The sequence below is a fragment of the Dipodomys ordii genome, unplaced genomic scaffold (genome assembly GCF_000151885.1).
Source record: "Dipodomys ordii isolate 6190 unplaced genomic scaffold, Dord_2.0 Scaffold90, whole genome shotgun sequence".
Taxonomy (NCBI): Eukaryota; Metazoa; Chordata; class Mammalia; order Rodentia; family Heteromyidae; genus Dipodomys; species Dipodomys ordii.
This window is the reverse complement of record NW_012267306.1, coordinates 1707138-1726009: the sequence shown is the minus strand read 5'-3', so window position 1 is coordinate 1726009 and position 18872 is coordinate 1707138. Positions and strand designations below refer to the sequence as shown.

Sequence of the window (18872 nt, the reverse complement as noted above, 5' to 3'; positions counted from 1 at the left end):
TCCGGTTCATCTCCTCCCCCGGCAGCCCCGTGGTTGGCGGCGGAAGAGCTTCCGGGTCAGGAGCCTAGGCGCCTGGGTTCCGCGCCGCTGTTCGTCTGCGGTGCTGCTCCAGTAGGGTCTTGGACGAGCTCCTCGCAGACGGTGGTGGCGGCGGGAGCGTCCGCGACACAGTCCGAGGCAGGGGAGGGGAGGAGGGCGGCGGGGCTGCGCGCGCGCGTGCGCGCGCCGGGCTCGAGCATGAGCTGGACTTGACCGCGAGGCGGAGGCTAGAGCCACCGCCCCCTCTTCCCCTCCCCGGAGAAAGGCGGTGCGACGGCCCGCGAAGGATGGGGGGCGCCCGCCGGTTCTGAGCCTCGCCACGCGTCTTCGCCTCGCGCCGGGCTTCGCACGGGCCTCTCGTGCGCGCCCTCGGCCCCCAGCCTGCAGCCTCCGCACGGGCCGTCCGTGCAACCCGGACCGGCGAGGAAGGGGCGTCCGTCAGGGTGGGTGGGGCGGGGAGGGAACCTGAGGTCACCGGCTCGGGGGAGAGGCGGAACTGCAGACCGGCGGGGTCCCCCCGACCCTTGCCCTCGGCTGAAGAAGTCACCGTAAGTCTCAGCTGCGCGGTACGGGTGGATGGGGCTGTCTCAGTGCATTTTGAGGTCCGAGTTCAAGGCTGCCTGGTTCACGCCCTCCCGTGTCTGTCTGTCTGGCCCGGTCGCTCTGTCTCCGTCTGTGCTTAGGCACGATCCTCCGTCTGCCCCTCAGGGCTCTGCTCCTGGAAGCCGCCTGGGTTTCCAGGGCGCGTCCCATCCGCCCTAGCTATACTGGAAATGGATTTGTGCCCTCCCTCGTTTTTCTCAAGACCCTAGAGCGCACAGCCTTCCCGGACCATCTTTGAGATGTGGAAAGCCCCGGGTTCCACGGATCTCACGATCTAAGCGTAGGGGAACGGGTGGGCTAAGGTGTTCTGCAGGGCTGTAATGGGTGGGGATAGGTGCAGGTGGCTCCAGTGAACCTTTATTTTTGCTGCTTCTGCCACCAAAACAAAAGAATGGGCACTCCCTGTACCTTCATTCTTCTCCCTATGGGAACGAACTATTTTCTGTATGTTGCTCTTTGAGTAGAAGGAAATTGTAGGTAGAGCTGTAATTAAGCCTCTTCTGAGGAGATCTTAGTCTGTAAGCTTGGTTCACACGGAATGGCATATTGAACAATCTTGTGTTGAAAAGAATACCCATGCCCGAAAAGCGTTACCAATATATCTGACAATTGAATGTGAGAACAAGTCTGGTATTTCAAACAGTCTGTTTTAGCTACCTTTAGATGATTTTTAGTGTTCTAATTTACAGTTGGTTCTTAATTTACAAGTGTGTGTGTGTGTGTGTGTGTGTGTGTGTGTCTGTGTCTATATGACGATCCTTGTCTCGAATCTTTTGCTTTGTTAGTGGAAACATAGAGCTTAAAAATACTTTAAAGTGAGTTTTAAAACCTGTGTCACATTACATTTTACACTATTTTAAATCTTTAATTTCAGATACAATTTTTTCTTCTTAGTTTTTTTTTAAATTAACTGCAAATATCTCCAATGTGTATTTTCAGGTTTTTGACTAGATATTTCCCCCCATTAAAATTTGGGTTGCTTTTTAAACTACTGCTCCAGAACTTCCCAGAAATTCGATTAAAATATAATTTTAATGCTGCCAATGATTGGACAATAGCTGCGATATGCCTTCATGCATATAACTTCTTTTCAAGGCATCATAGAAAACAAATTGTAATTTAAGAAAATTATTCTGTATTTTGTAGGTTCATTATTATTTTGTAAATTACTCTGTAATGTAGTCTGGTAGCCTTGATGAATTGCACTGTGTGATAAACACTTAATAAGAAAGATAGATGTGTTTAATGCTAATACCCCCATCTCCATGCCCCCTCCCATCAAAACAACTTTTGGGCAGTTGGTTTTGTACTGTTATTTGATCTATAATCTTACATGATATATGTAGCTCTCTCTGCCTCTTTGGAAATGTACTTGGCACAGATGCCAAGCACTGTGCAGAGTTGAGCAAATTATTAGGGTGTGGCTTTTGTTTTCTATAAAATTGATCAGCTTCCGAACCACAAGATTGAGATGTTGCAATAAGCTGATAGGCAATAACTTGGAGAAATTTTTAAAAAGAAAAAAATAAGTCCATTGATTCACCTTATTCTTGGGGCAGGGAGGACCATATTTTCTATTTGTTCCTATACGGACAGCTCTGAAGATTTTGAATTTATGAAATGAAAGGGTTCTGAAGTCTTACAGACCAAGTTCCAAACGAGGGCTGTAACAGGTGGCTGCTGAGACATGGGAAGTAAGTTTTGAAAGTCACTAGTACTCCTGTGGTAGTGCCCGCTTTGGTTGTCGTCTTCCTTTTCTGTGTATATTTTCTAACTTGTGAAAGTGAAATGTGTATTTTCAATTTTCTTGTAGGTAATAGTTTTAAGTGAATAACTTTCATGATCATTTTGTTTTGTTTTTTAAAAAAGCCTTTATGGAGTATCTTTGTGGAAGCTCAGTTACTTTGTAGACCTACAAGATAAATATATATATTACGATTTCCTTTCTTGGGCTGGGAAGGTGGCTCAGTGGTAGAGTGCTTGCCTTGCATGCATAAGGCCTTGGGTTCAATTCCTCAGCACCACATATGCAGAAAAAGCCAGAAGTTGTGCTGTGGCTCAAGTGGTAGAGTGTTAGCCTTGGGTTGAAGAGTTTAGGGACAGTGCCCAGGTCCAGAGTTCAAGCCCCATGATCAACAACAACAACAAAAATATTTCCTTTTCATTAAATTTACCAGTCTAGATATTCAATTATGCTTCTTCCCATCTGCCTTTTTAGATTTCTCAAATAGATTTTAAAACCCTTGGGCCAGCCTGGTGGCTTAGGAGGCATAGGTAGGAAAATCACAGTCCAAGGCCAGCCTCAAGCAAAAAGCTTGAGCCGCTTTCCAAGCAATAAAGGTCTTTGGCATGGTTTAAGTGATAAAAGTGCCTGTCAAGCAAATGCAGTCTTGAGTTCAACAAAATCCCCAAACTACCAGAAATCAAGCCAAACATATACCCTACCAACCCCAACAACAAAAACTGTTTGATCTTTTTACAAGGTTGATTTGAAGCGCTTCAAGAAAGATAAGCACCATAAATGCAATATGAAGTGCTTAATTTGCGCTAGTCACGCTGAGCATTATATGTTATTACATTTAATTTTAAGAGTAGTCCTAAGAAGTCTTTTGTTTTCATTTAAATTTATGACTGAATTTTATTTCATTCTGTAACATACTAGAAAAGGTGAGGAATTTTTTTCTTTATAAGCAAGCAAGGGTTCCTTTGTAACAATTCCAAACATGAATACATTGTATCAACTCCCCTCCTCTATCACTGCCTTTTATCCTACTCCCCAGTTCCCAGACATTTTCAGTAGGTTTCATTGTTTTTATTTATTATTATTGATTAATTCAGTATGAGTACTGGAGCTTGGACTCAGGGCCTAGGTTTTGTCTCTTAGCTTTTTCATCCAAGGCTAGCACTCTACCACTTGAGTCGCAATTCCACTTCTGGCTTGTGATGGTCAATTAAAGATGAGAGTTTCACACACTTTTATTCCTTGACTGGCTTTGAACCGATCCTTAGATCTCACCTTCTTGAGTAGCTAGTATTACAAACTTATTGTTCTATTTTCATATATATATAAACAAATTTTCTACCATATTCATCCTCTTTCATCTTCCTTAGCTTTCCTTCCTGCCAGTGGCACTACTACCCTCAATGATGCCTGCCTCAGTTTCCTTACATTTGTTTTCAGTATGTATTAGTTGCAAGAAGCTGCCCTATGGTGTTTCAGATGTACATATATTAAACCTTACACCACATTTTCTTGATTCATCCATTGTAGGATATCTGGTCTGTTTTTATAACTTGGCTATGGTGAATAGTGTAATAAAACATGGATGCAAGTGTCTTTATTGTATCCTGACTTGTAATCTTTTGGATAATTGCCTAAGAGTGGTATTGATGGAGTATAGAGTAGTTTTATTTTTAAAAATCTGTAGTTTTATATTTATAGATTTTTAAGGAGTATCCAGATTGCCTTCCATAGTGGCTGCACTAATTTACATTCCCAACAACAATGTAATAGGGTTTATTTTCCTCGCATCCCTACCACTACCAGCAACAATGTTTGTTTGTGTTCTTGATGATGGCCATTCTTACTGGGTGAGATGGATTCTTGTTGTTGTTTATGATAAGAGATGTTGAGCATTTCTTCTTGTATTATTGGCCATTTTTACTACTTCTGAGAAGTCTCTATTTAGCTCCTTTGCTCAAATCTATTGTTTATTGATTTGTTAAGGGTTTAGTTTCTTTATCTCCTTGTATATTCTGGATACTTAGGCCTTTGTTGCATTGAAAGCTGGGAAAGATAACCTATTCTGTAGTCTTTTTAGCTTAGTAACTATGTTCTTTGCTGTGCAGAAACTTTTACCTTGATGAATTCCATACCCATTTGTTGAGCTGGAATTCTCGGGAAGTTCAGCCTATGCCAAATAATTTCTGTTTCTCTTACTCCTTCCTGAAGTAGTTTCAAGGTTTCAGGTCTTACATTGAAATCTTCAACCCATTTTGAAATAATATTAGCACAAGGTGATAAGGATACATTTTCAGTATTCTGCATATGGATGTCCAATTTCCCAACACCATTTGTTGAGAAGGCTGTTTTTTTCCAACATATATTTTTGGCTCTCATCAAATATCAGATGACTATTGGTATATAGGTTTATTTCTAGGTCTTGTAGTCTATTTCATTGGTCTTCAGGCCTATTTTTGTTCCAGTACCAAGCTATTTTTGTTACTCGAAGTCTGTAATAAATCTGGAATTGTGATGCCTACAGTATTATTATTACTATTCTATCCCCCCCCCCCAGGATTGCTTTGGCAATCCAGGGTTTTTTATGGTTCCATATGAATTTTTGGTTGTTTTCTTTAACTCTATGAAGAATGACATTGGGATTTTGATGGATATAGCTTCAAATTTGTAGATTGCCTTTGGAAGTATGACCATTTTCATGGTATTAAATCTTCACATTCTAGAACATAGGCAGTTTTTCTACTTCCTAATGTCTTCAATTTTTTCCTTCAAGGTTTTATAGTTTTCATTATAGAGGGCCTTCATTTTCTTGTTTTGGTTTATTCCTAGATATTTTATTTTTTAAGGCTTTCTTGCTTTCCCTATCTTCTTGTTGGTATACAGAAAAGCCACTGATATTCATGGGTTGATTTTATATCCTCCTTTGTTAAGTTATTTATCAGCCCTAGGAGCTTGAGGGTATAGTCTCTAGGGTTCTTTAGATGTATAGAATTATATCATCTGGAAACAGGGATAGTTTGATTTCTTCCTTCTCTACTTGGATTCCATTATGTCTTTGTCTTGCCTTATTGCTCTGACTAGGAATTCTAGTACTATATTGAAAAAAATAGTGGAGAGAATGGACATCTTTGTCTTATTTCTGATTTTAGAGGAAATGGTTTTAGTTTTTCACCAGTATGATGTTGGCTGTTCGTTTGTTATAAAAAGCCCCTATTATGTTGAGATATGCTTCCTCTATTCCTTGCTTTACTAGAACTTTTATCATAAAAGTATGGTGGATTTTGTCAAAATCCAAAGTCTTTACATGCTAAATTTTATTCTTTTTGTTTGTTTGTTGTTGTTGTTAATAGTTTGCTGTGCTTTAGGCTAATGCCTTTTGCATTTAGTTACAGGATTATAGAGTAGATAATTACTTCTTTTTTTTTTTTTTGGGTCCAGTCGTGGGGCCTGAACTCTGGGCCTGGGCGCTGTCCCTCAGCTCTTTAGCTCAAGGCTAGCGCTCTACCACTTGAGCTACAGCACCACTTCCGGCTTTTCTCTTTTTGCTTATGTGGTGCTGAGGAATTGAACCCAGGGCCTCAGGCATGCAAGGCAAGCGCTCTACCACTGAGCCACCTTCCCAGCCCCGATAATTACTTCTTGAAAGCAGTAGTGGTACTTGATTTATGAGTGATTAAACACAGATCTTCTGTTATGTCAGACATGCATTTTACCACTGAGTCTCACCCAATCCTTTTAATATGTTGTTTTAGCCATGCTGCAACCCTTTATTTTGTTTTAGAATTCATGGGCTGGCCAGCAATTCTCTTATCTTACTGTCTCATGTAATGGCAGTTGTAGGCACCACCATGGCTAGCTTCACTTGATATTTTTCTGTCTCAGACTAGCCTATATTTTAAGTTGGCAAGCAAAACTCTTCCCTTATGGGTGGTGGTAAAATACTGAAATTAAGTTATTGTATTTTCCTGATTAGAACGATTTTGAGGGGCGAGTAGAATTTCTTTTCAGGATTATAAGATGGACAAAATGACAAGTCTGTTAAGTACTGGGACTACATCTTGAGCAAGTCAAGATGTCTTTCTTCATTGATCTATGAAGTACTCACTTATAACTCATGGATGAAAACTTCATGTAATTTTTTTTTTTTTTTGTCAGTCATGGGGCTTGAACTCTGAGCCTGGGTGCTTTCCTTTAGCTCTTCAGCTCAAGGTGTGAACACTCTACCTACCACTTAAGCCACAGTGCCACTTCCACTTTTCTGAGTGGTTTATTGGAGATAAGAGTCTCATGGACGTTCCTGCCCCGGCTGGCTTTGAACCTCGATCCTCAGATCTCAGCCTCCTGAGTAGCTAGGATTACAGGCATGAGCCACCAGCGCCCGGCTTTCATGTAATGTTCTTAGCTCTCCAAAAGGTATAAAAGAATTGCCTTCCTTGTTTATGTATCTACTCAGAGTATGGTAAGAAGAGGTATGTAAATATACAAAACTAGGGTTTTATTCTGTTTGCTGGCTTCAAACAATAGGTGATTATTTGTTCCATTATCACATATTTATTTGAACTTTCAAAAATAATTTTGAAATAATTTCATCTTCACGCACAAAAAAACATCAGAATAGTACAAAGAACTTATTTATATATCTCTGCTCTAGATTACTTTTTTTTTTTTTGCTCTCGATTACTTTTTTAACCTTAAATCTATGTAGTATTTCCTCGTGACTCTAGACAGATAATGCTTTCAGGGCAGGTATTCCACAGAAAAGGCACTGTGCTCTTTTCAGTGCATTGCATTCTGAGACATACAGTGTTAAATTCTATCCCTAATAGTAATGTTAATTCACAAGGCCATATTTATGTCCCTTTGTTTATTGTTTTCTGGAAGCATTTTCCTAAATTGTGCCCATACTTAGATTCTTACCAAACCTTCATGCTCTAGCTTCAGTTAGTGTCATTGATGACTTAATTAATTACTACTGTGATTGCCAGATGATACTTGTTTCTATTATTCCTTCCACATTATTTTATTGATAGGTACTTTTCTCCTTATTTGTTAAATGAGTAAAGACTCATGGATTTTGACTTTATGTGATGCATTGTGCTTTAGTACCATTATCATTTATTTTGCTATTTAAGTTGTCCCAATTTAGCCAGAGGGAGCCCCTTTAAGCTGGTTTCTATGCCCATTTATCATGCTTTTATCTCATTCATTGCACATTTCCTTATGACCTTTTGGCAGAATAAGCTGTTCCTGGATCATCTTGTGCTTTGCTTGTCTAGCCCTGAAATCAACCACTTCTCCAAGAAAATGTTTTGTTTTTCATTTTTGTGGAAGTTGGTCTTTAAAAAGAAAGATTTGAGATTTAGTTTTCTCATTACTACTGGGACATCATTGCTTCCAAGCCTTCTTAGTGAACAAAATTAAGATATATGTGTGTGTGATTTGTATGCGTACATATGTATTACACACATAGTGCTACATATGGGATTGTTTCTAGAGCTGAATGTTTTCATTATAAAATCATGTTTGTTTCTGTAGTTCCAGCCCAATAACCAGAAGTCATTTTAACTCTCTGCCTTTCCATGTATATAAATAGTTTCTCTTTCAGCAGGAAACTAAATTTTAGACATTAGCCTAAATAGACATTGGCCAGTTGTTTTACTTACTTTCTTAATGTTTTATGCCATACGGACCATCTTCTACCTTCATCTGCCCTTGTGCCACTCTGCATCATTGACTGCTAGGTCTGTGCATTTCCCCGTTCCTCAAAATACTCATCGTCTTCAACTGTACGCTATTTGGTCAAAAACACTACTAGCGTTACTCACTTGGCCTCATCACCCTACATTCTCAGCAAACATTATTTTCCATGTTACGGTAGTTTACTTCTAGGTATATCCTAAGGATTTACGATCATAAATGTATATGATAACATATATATGTGATTTCCCTCACATGAACGGTAACGTTAACTACAATTTGGTTTTACTTAACATATCTTTAAAAACTTTCCACATGAGTACATAACTCATTCTGTATAGCAATTCCTTTCAGAGAAAGAGAGAGAGAGAGAGGAGAGAGAGTATACATTTTTCTATCCAGACATATAACCTCTACTTACCTGGTAGTATTTAGCGATTATATAAATTTCTTCTATCCTAGTGTGCAGTCCTTTCTTCAGTGTGTCTGTGCTGCTGTTTCTACCAAGAAGTAAAATCTATTTATCTCTTGGGTCTCTATGTTTATTTTGTCCAAATGGTAGAAGTAATGCGTAAGCTCTGGAACCAAATCCTTAGTACTGTTCTAAGAGTGCTTTCCTACAGTAAGTGTGTCTAACCTATAGGAGAACAAGACGCCCATTATAGGAGAACCAACACACTCCTCTGACAATTATCCAGGAAACTCTAAAGTCAGTTATTGTGGACCTCCTAGATCAGCGGATACTTTGGCTGTATATATGTGCAGAAGAACCATAAATAAAATCAGCAGGGAAACTTTAAGTCATCTTACAGAGTTGTAAGAAGTAATATTGTTTTAAAACTTGAAGTTTAGAATAGCTTATTCTGGAGCAATACATAACTGAAATCATATTGTGTTCATTTGGACACCAAACTAATCTCTAGCTATCTACTTTGAAATGTTCATGTCTTTATACATAATATAAAGTATATACAAAGTATAAAGGGTATATAAAGTATACACCCACTCAATTTGAGTACATAATTTGAGTACTACTGACATAGTTCTTATAGTTACCATTAATATCTGAAAATGATTATTCCTGAACAGGTCGACCATCACTGAATGTTTTTCCTTGACAAGCAAATGAAAGGAGAGAAACACCCCCCCCCCCCGCAATTGTTAAGGTGCTTAGTTCTGCATTTCCCTAACTACTTCTGAGGCTGTGCTTTTTTTTTTCTTTTTTTTTTTTCAATAGGCTTCACAGTTGCTAGGCAGGTAATCTGCAACTTGAGCTGTTTCTTCAGTACTTTTTGCTCTGCTTCCTTTCTAAATAGGGTCTCACTTTTTGCCCAGCCTGGTGTGGAACCATGATCTCCTATTTATGCCTTTTGTATAGCTTGTTTGACTGGCATGCATTACCAAACCTAGCTGTTGGTTGAGATTTGGTCTCAAATGGTTTGCCCTGGCTGGCCTTGATTACTCTAGTTCTCAGCCTCCTCAGTAGCTAGGATTATATGCATTGTCAGCTAGCAAGGGTAAGCATCTTGGAAGTATTTATTTTTCATTTTGGTTTTTAGTGCTTTGAATATTTATTCATATCTTCCCTCAGTTTTTTTTTCTGTTGGATTTATTTCCCTTGCCAGTTGTGATGCTCTAGGCGCGTGTGCGTGTGTGCGTGCGTGCGTGCGTGCGTGCATGCGTGCGTGTGCGTGTGTGTGTGTGTGTGTGTGTGTTGGTAGTGGAGCCTGAACTCTGAGCCTGGGCGTTGTACCTCAGCTCTTCAGCTCAAGGCAAGCACTCTACCACTTAAGCACAGTGCCACTTCCAGCTTTTTCTGCTTATATGGTACTAAGGAATCGAACCCAGGGCCTCATGCATGCAAGGCAAACACTGTACCACTGAACATAGTTCCCAGCCTGTAGGTATAATCTTTCATTTGAAAACATGTTTCTTTTCAGTCTTTTGTTTTTGGCTTGGTTTATGGTATTAGCTGTGAAGTTCTGTTTTGGCATTTCATGTCATCATTTATTATATTTTTCTCTATGACTTTTGAAGTTTTTGTCTTGAAAATATCTCTCTGATCTAGGTTATAGAAACTTTGCTAGATTTTCTTCTGACTTTATACCATCTTTGCTGTGGAATAAGAATCATGTTCAGTTGCTTCAGAAATTTAAAAAAAGATGAGTTATGTAAATAAATTAGGGGGGAGTATGTATGTTGGCACCTTCCTATAGTCCTAGCTACTTTCGAGGCTTGAGGTAGAAGAACCATTTCATCCCTTATCAAAACAAGACCTTATCTCAGACACACACACACACACACACAAATAGATTAGGAGGTGTAGCAAAGTAAGACTTGATTGCCTCTCATTCTTAGGCCCTGTTTTCTATACCGATTGCCACACAAGTAAGGGGAAAAATGGACTATTTCCCTTCTGTGAGTAGTTGGAAGTGGATGTCCAGGTTGGTGGCCCAGTGTTCTATGGAATACAGGCTCATTTATCTATCCAGCCAGTCTTGTGGTTCTGAGGTGACATATTGGGCTGAATAGCATAGCATCTTCTTTCTAATTCTTCTTTCATCAGTCATTCTTTTGGTGAATGTGATCTCTGGAGCCAGGGCCAAGATAAAAAAGGCTTCTCAGAATAACTAGTTCTTGTGCAATGTTTTTTCCTTTTCTTTGAAAAAGTAGAATTGATTTTGTTTTTTGTATAATAATAAGTGTATCTGCAGAAGGCCTCAGAAAGTATTCTCTATAACCCATTGGATTACTGTGTTACTTTTTTTTTTAACAAGCTGACCGGGAAATAAACAGGGTTATATTCTCAAGTTGGAAACTTCTCTTAGAAATACACACAGGTAAATCATGTTCAATAAAAGTATTTTATTTGCAGTAAGTGTAGTAAGCAGTAGTGTAAAAGTGAATATAGCTGAGTATTGGTGGCTCATGTTTGTAATCTTAGCTACTCAGGAAGCTGAGATCCAAGAATTGAGGTTCGAAGCAGCTCAGACAAACAAATCTGGAGACTATTATCTGTAGTTTACTAGCAAAAGGCCAACTCCTTTGGGAGCTGGAAAGAGTATTCCAGGAACTATTAGTTCAGTAGTCAGCTGGATTATAAAAAACAGGCTGTAAAGAGATAAATGTTAGTCTTTGCAGGGAATTTTCTTTATGCCCAGGAGCCATTGGAAAATTCTGGAGTAGAATTGGGCAAGATCCAATTTGTCCTGGTTTTGATTTAACCTTGTTTTAATAAGGAAAATACACTTCATGTACAGTCTGGAATGAATAGAATCTCTTCTGATATATTAAGATCTATTTTAATATTAGTTAAGAACATTTTTATTGAATATTTGTATAAATATTATACAGAGAAATAGAGATATATAAAGTCACATATGTTGTAACTATACAGTTGTAACTATATAGTTTCTAGCCAGGTGCCAGTGGCTCATGTCTGTAATCTTAACTATGAAGGAGGCTGAGAACTGAGGATTTGAAGACAGCCCAGGTTTGTGAGACTTTATCTCCAGTTAGCCATCAAAAGTCTAGAAGTAGAGCAGTGGCTTAAGTGATAGAGAGTACTAGCTTTGAGCAGATAAGCTCACAAACAGTGCCCAAGCCCTGAGTTCAAACCCCAGGACCAGCACCAAAAAAGCCCAAAAAACATACAATTCCAGTTTTTAAGGAGTTTGTATTTTAAACACATACTAATGCCTCAGTATGAGGCATTTTACTAATATTGTGGATTCTTCATTATAAAATTATATCAAGTGAGTGCTAGAATCAATAATTGAGCCTAAAAGATCTTTGCATTTTCAGGTGTTCTGCATTGTCTACCAGCAGTTATTTCCCTGGTTTTTTATTATATGTTGCTTGTAACATACCTTAGAACCGTTGTGAATTAAAAGTTTATCTGATGATTCCTTGAGGAAATGGAACCCTATGTCTAAGCCAGAGGTTCTCCAACAAGTTTAGCATGTATCAAATCAAGGGGTTATTCATACTCACATGGGTAGGCCTCACCTCCAGAGTTTCTAATTCTGTATGTCTAAGTGGAGCTTAAGAGTTTTCATTCCTAAGCAGTTCTTGGGAACTTGGTATTGCTGTCATCTATTGTATGAAATTAATTTCTTCTCCCATGCCTCTAGAATGATTAATTGTATACAACCACTAGAATTTAAAAATAGCTCAAATTCTCTTTTCTGTGTTTTGTGCTTTAGATGAAGAACTCTGATGGAGAAAACCTGAAACAGTTGGTTTTTGTTTTTAGTGTTTTTAAATGTGTATTAAAAAAAAATTGCTTACATTAGTTATACTGAGGGGGTTGGATTTCATTGTTACATTTCCACACATGTTTATAATATATTCTGATCAGTCACATTCTTCTTTACTACATGTGGGTGGGAGAGCTTTAAAAAATGGATAAAATTAACTAAAACTCACAAGAGAAGGTTGAAAACAAAGTTGTATTTGTAACCAGAGTTCTAGACTAGAGGATCAGCTCTAGGGGAGAAGGTGTCCTAAAATATTGTCTGGTCATCACAGACAATGGAAAAATAAGGGTAGAAAGGATTTTAGTCAACATGGCATATTGGGAAGATAGACATCAAACATTCTGGCCTGTCTTCTGGGTACTAACATCTACTCTTGATTGAAATAGAGAAAATATTGGGGCAGATGGCAAGAGGTAAGCAGTTGTAATCAGACTATGTTCTGGTTAATTATTATCTCAGTCCTGGTTCTTCAGGATGATACCAGAGAAACTATTATTTGAGAGGAAAATCAATTTCCCATGAGATGATTGTGCTTTCCATCATGAGGAATTAGCTTTCTTTCACTTCAGCTTCAGTCTTCTGAAGCTTCTTTTGTCTGCTTTATCTAATAGATCCCTAATAAAGTTAAATTTCTTCAAAGAACATAATTCAGCTATTTATTGAATTTTTTCTTTATAGTGTTTGTGTTAATGTAATGCAGTTTACCATTATTTTAGAAGTTTTGTTTGCATAAAGGTTGGTGACCACTTGTTAAAAAGGGTATCACTCTTGTTTCGCATCTTCCTCATATAGTAAGAAACCTGATACTTTGTTGAGGCTCACCTCTATTCTTTGTCTGAAGTCTGAACCAATTGAAAGTAGGAAGCATTTCAGTTATTATTAGTACTACTACTAATAATATTTTGTAGAGCTGAGGACCAGAATCAAGGCTTTGCACTTGCCAGGCAAGTGTTATTGAACTAAATATCCCTTCACTTCTTCCTCCCACCCAGTTGTTTTTTTTTTTTTTTTTAGATCTGGTAATATTTCTGGGCTATATTGAAACAGTATGCTTTTTGCTAATGAAAGAACACATAAGGAGCATGGAAGAAGTGCTACAAACAACTCTAGTTTCATACTGTTTTTAGAGTCATATAAAAAGCTGCTAGAATGCTAAAGTATGAGGAATTGGGTCCTACCTGATAGTTTTTTTTTTAATTTTAATTTTTTGCAAGTTATGGGGCCTGAACACTGGGCCTGGACAGCTGTCCCTCAGCTCTTCAGCTCAAGATTAGCACTCTACCACTTGAGCCACAGCACCACTTCTGGCTTTTTCTGTTTATGTGGCGCTGAGGAATCGAACCCAGGACCTCATGCATGCAAGACAAGCGCTCTACCACTGACTGAGCCACCTTCCCAGCCCCCCGATAGTTTTTATTATATTCAGCAAAAGATGAATAGGTTAATAATATAGATATAGGTTACGTATTTATATTTTCAGTTGTGCCATTCCTTATGGATATAATAAACATACCTCCAAGAAATTCCAAGACAAATACTATTCAAATATATTTGGATTTTGTATTTTTCTTCTTGCATGTCTTAATTTTAGATTTAAAAATTTACATTTATCTATGGGAAATATGATGAATTATAAAACCATATCAAGTTTACTATTTGATTGGATAAGTAAAATATTCTTTCAGACAATGGACATGTAAATTTAAAAAATATATTTTCTACTTCTTTGTCTTCTTATTGTCTACTGCTTTTTTGGGGGGAAAGGTGTTGAACTCAGGCCTGGGTACTTCCCTGAGCTCTTTTGCTCATATTTAGTGCTCTACCACTTTGAGCCACAGTGTCACTTCTGGTTTTCAGGTTGTTAATTGGAAATGAGTCTTACAGGGACTTTTCAGCCTGGGCATCTTCAAACTGTATTCCTTAGATCTTAGCCTTCTGAGTATCTAGGATTACAGGTGTGAGCCACCTGTATGTCTGTGTGATTGTGCGTGCACGTGTGCATGTATGTATGTACATGTATGCTGATCCTGAGGCTTGAACGCAGGGCCTAGCCACTGTCCCTGAGCTTTTCTACTCTACTATTTGAGCCATAGCTTCAGTTTTGGCTTTTTGGCAGTTAATAGAGATAGAGTCTCACGCACTTTTCTTGGCCCAGCTGACCCCTCTGGCTTCTAAGGTCCTCAGATTTCAGGCTTCTGACTAGCTAGGATGACAGGCATGAGCCACCTGTGTCTGGCTAGTTCTGCATTTGCAAATAGCACACTTCCACAAACTAGTTTTTCTAAGATGGAGAGGGAAAGCATTGTGGCAGATTTGTACACACATATATGCATAAATATTTATATCTTCTAAGTCTGTAAATGGTATCTTATTTTTTGAGCTTGATTTCATTTTACTTTGTGGCAGAGTACTATTTCATAATGTATATATATAATACATATTAAACATAATATGCTTACATATATGTATATATTTTTTATCCATTTATTTTTGGGCAACTCCATTGATTCCATCATTTGGCTATTGTGAATAGTTGCAATAAACATGAATATAAAAGTGTCTTTCTGGTGTATTGATTCACTGTCCATCAGATAGAGTGGTATAGTGGGGTCATTAGGGAGATCTGCTCTATAGTCTTCATCTTTTTGAGAAACCTCTGAACTTAATTTCTGTAGAGTCTGTACTAGTTTACATTCTCATCAACAATTTATAAAGGATTCTCTTTCCCCATATCCTTTCCACCATTTGTTGTTGTTTTCTAGACAGTTGCCGCTTTGACTAAAGTGTGGTTTTGATTAACTGTTCTCTTACATCTAAGGATGTTGAACTATTTTTGTTTTTGTGCCAGTACCGGGGCTTGAACTCAGGGCCTGGGCACTGACCCTTAGCTTTTCCACTCAAGACTGGCACTTTACCACCTGACCCACACCTCTTCTTGGCTTTTTTTTCTTGGTGGTTAATTAGAGATAAGAGTCTTACAGACTTTCCTGCCTGGGCTGACTTCCAATCCTGGTCCTCTGCTTCCAGCCTCCCAAGTAGCTGGGATTAATAACGTGTATCACTGACACTTGGATGAACATTTCCTGTATCTATTAGTCATTTGTATTTCTTATAGAACAGCCTTTTCGGTTTTCTTGACCATTTACTCATTGGATTCAGTCAGTATTCTGATTGTGTATTCCATTGTATTCTGGATATTAATACTTTATTTGTTGGGTTGCCAATGAAGATTTTCTTTTGTTCTGTGGGTTGTCTCTTGGTTCTGGTGGTTCTTGCCTTTGCTGTTCTGAAACTCAGTTTGATGTCCCATTTGTCAATTCTTGCTCTCATCCCCTGGCCATCTGGAGGCCTATTCAGGAAAAATTTATCTATGGTTATATCTTCTAGGGTTTTTCCTACATTTTCCTATAGTAGAATTAAAGTTTCATATCTTACTTTCAGCTTTTTGATACAACTGTAGTCAACTTTTGGTTTAGTTTCAGTTCATTTTTCAGATACAGTGCTTTGCTTAGGCTTTCCTTGAACTGTAATCCTCCTACCTCTGCCTCCCTAGTATCTGGGAACAAAGGCAAATGCCAATACACACTTGGTGGTGTGTGTGTGTGCGTGTGCGCATGTGCGTGTGCATGTGTATGTATGTGTGTGAACTCAGGGCCTTGGAGCTACTGTCCTTGAGCTTTTTGTCTCAAGGCTAGTGCTCTGCCTCATGAGCCACAGCACTTCCAGCATTTATGGTGGTTAATTAGAGCTAAGAATCTAGTGGGCTTTTCTGACAAAATTGCCTTTGAACCTTGATCCTCAGACCTCAGCCTTTTGAGTAGCTAGGATTATAACACCCAGCCACTCCGCAGTTGTTTTAAAAATAGAAAATGTTTGCTGTTGATAGGTATTGTAAGCTTTATCGTTCTCTATTATATGGTATTGGAGGCATAGAAATAGGATAAGGTAAATGAGAGAACATAGTTTTTGAAAAGAAAGGAAATGTTTTTGCAAGATAGGCATTGGTAACATAAATAGAATATATGCCTTTGCTTTGAAAGGGATGTAGTATATTATAACTGGATGAAAAAAACAAGTTTAAAATTGTTTATGAGTATGAGAAAATGAAATAATTCCCTCTGTGTTTCTGTTTTGTTCATGAGATAAGGTTGGGCCCTTAGAACATAGATCAGGAAGGAAGAATGTGTTTATAGGCCTTAGGAATACGTAGTAAACAAACCTTTACTTATGAGTTACACCCAGTCTTCCAAGGGTTGTTATTCTGTTTTTTAATAGGTGGCTATCTAGTTGATTCAGCATCGTTTGTAGAGTGAACTATCCTTTCTCCATTGAATTTTGCCCCACCCCTGGTGTGAGGCCACTACTACTAAACCTAGTTATAATTTGTGCTATAAGGAATTTTTCCAACAAAAAAATGTTACTGTAGAAAAGGTTGTAATATTCTTGGGGTAAATAAAACATTATTGGACTACAAGGGAGAAAAACATTGGTATTACCTTTATCTGTAAAAGAGTATGATTGTCTTTTTCCAAAATTAGTGAATTAAAAGGTATTACTGTTTTAATGAAACTCTAGTTTTTTAGAATATCTTCCTGTTAAATCCATTTTCTTTGAATAACAACCTTGCTGCAATGATTGTGAATATTTTCTTTCAACTTGCATGTCCTCCTTTATCTTACATTAAGTTTTTGTTGAATAAACTTTGTGCAAGGGATTTAAAGTACAAATATCCTTTCTTATAAGAACAGCTTATGACAGGGTGTTTGGGTGAGGCATCATTCTAAGGTATAAATTATTCATCACAAGAACATACTTTTGCAGACATGGCAGTGGGCCACAATGTCTTCCAGAATTTAAACACAATGACCATTAGAAATTGTATCTTTCATCACATAGTTGAAAATACTATGTTACACTTATAGGATAGGTCACTATCTTCTGGAATCTTTTTGCAATAGCATATTTTATCCTGTTTCTTAGCTTGAAAGAGGGACAGGATTGAGGGACAAGAGGATAAAATCCCTAGATTTTATTCTAACAGTTTCCTTAAGTGAAGGACAGTAGTTACTTAGTAGTAGAATAATAAGCTATTTGTCAAATAAGCCTATGATTCTGAAATTATTTTTCACTTAAATGAGAAAAATGAAACAGCTTTCTCTTTAGGGGGATGCATTTAATAATCAAACTGCCTCACTAATGTTTATGTACAAGGAGAAAGGTAAAAGAAGTAGAATCAAGTTATGTGTCCTTTCCTGTAAATTGCTGAACAGAAGTCAAGAGTAGACACCCCTGAAAGGGATGTCTACAGTATATCTGGAGTAGGTGGAAGAGTCGTATTTCTTTTGATGTACTGTTCTGTACCTTGCAGCCTTTGGCAAGAAGCATAAGTTACGCCGGGCGCTGGTGGCTCATGCCTGTAATCCTAGCTACTCAGGAGGCTGAGATCTGAGGATCGCGGTTCAAAGCCAGCCCGGGCAGGAAAGACCATGAGACTCCTATCTCCAATAAACCACTAGAAAACCGGAAGTGGCGCTGTAGCTCAAGTGGTAGAGCGCTTGCCTTGAGCTGAAGAGCTGAGGGACAGCGCCCAGGTCCAGAGTTCAAGCCCCATGACCGACAAAAAACAAAAAAAAACAAATGTAATTATCCACTGCACCATAAATACATTGTTGAACAGCAGTCTAATGTCAGATTGTCCCATCAGAGCCTTTTCTTACATTTGGTGTGACCCAGACAATCCAGCCAGAATCTTTTTTTTTTTTTTTTTGTAGTTTAAGGCCCACTGATGAATATCTCAAATCTGTAACCATCCCAGAGCCTAAGTTCAGTTTGAGCCTGATCTTCTTTTCAGATCAGCATAGTTCATGTTGAGGCTAAAATGACCCACATCAGACAGTACCAGGTTTTAGCTTAGAGTTAGATCTTGGCAATTATGGCCGGTAAATTCACAATTCTGAGAATGCTAGTGGCTAGTCTTTTGCAGCAGCAAGCCAAGACTGCAAGGCCAGGTTGTTATATTCCAAGTTGAAATGACAAGCAAGGCTTTCTTAAGCTCTAGAGTCCAAATTGATCCACAAAAGTCATCCTTTAAGGGTTAAACATTTGCTTTTATAAGAGTCCACTATCAACTAAAAACTGGTTTTAAAACTCCAAAAGTATATCTCTATCTAGAGTTGTCTTTCATGTTACTCATTTTCTGCAGAGGCGCCAATGGGCAAAAATGATCAGGTACAGAAACTTAACTCTTTCTAATATTCAAAGGGTTCAAATTTCATTTATGGCTCATCAACAAAACAAGAAAAACAAGCTTTGTCCCTCTATCACATCACAGTTTTATCAGTTATTATCATGTATCTATATACAATGGTCACAAAATACAAAACAATTTTGTAAAATTTTCTTCTGTTTGCAAATTTATTGAGATCCTTAGCAGGATCCTTAAATTTGCGTTTGAGATCCTTAAATTTGCATTTAAAGGTTAGTGTTACAGTTATGAGGATGAAAAATAAAGTTAGAGCTTAGTGTAAATAATA

The 18872-nt window shown here is 38.3% G+C and overlaps 1 protein-coding gene across 4 annotated transcripts in view; it reads left to right on the top strand.

Annotated features, from left to right (window-relative positions):
• The first annotated feature begins 510 nt into the window (after positions 1-510).
• The window catches only part of Ankib1 (ankyrin repeat and IBR domain containing 1), a 100428-nt gene continuing 82066 nt past the window's right edge, over positions 511-18872 (top strand). For 3 of the 4 annotated variants that reach the window (XM_013026040.1, XM_013026039.1, XM_013026038.1), the window contains exon 1: positions 511-587. The gene's annotated coding sequence lies outside the window, so the exon portion shown is untranslated. Of the gene's footprint in view, positions 588-2255; positions 2337-18872 lie in introns of those variants that run through there. The other variant, XM_013026036.1, reaches the window with a different exon arrangement.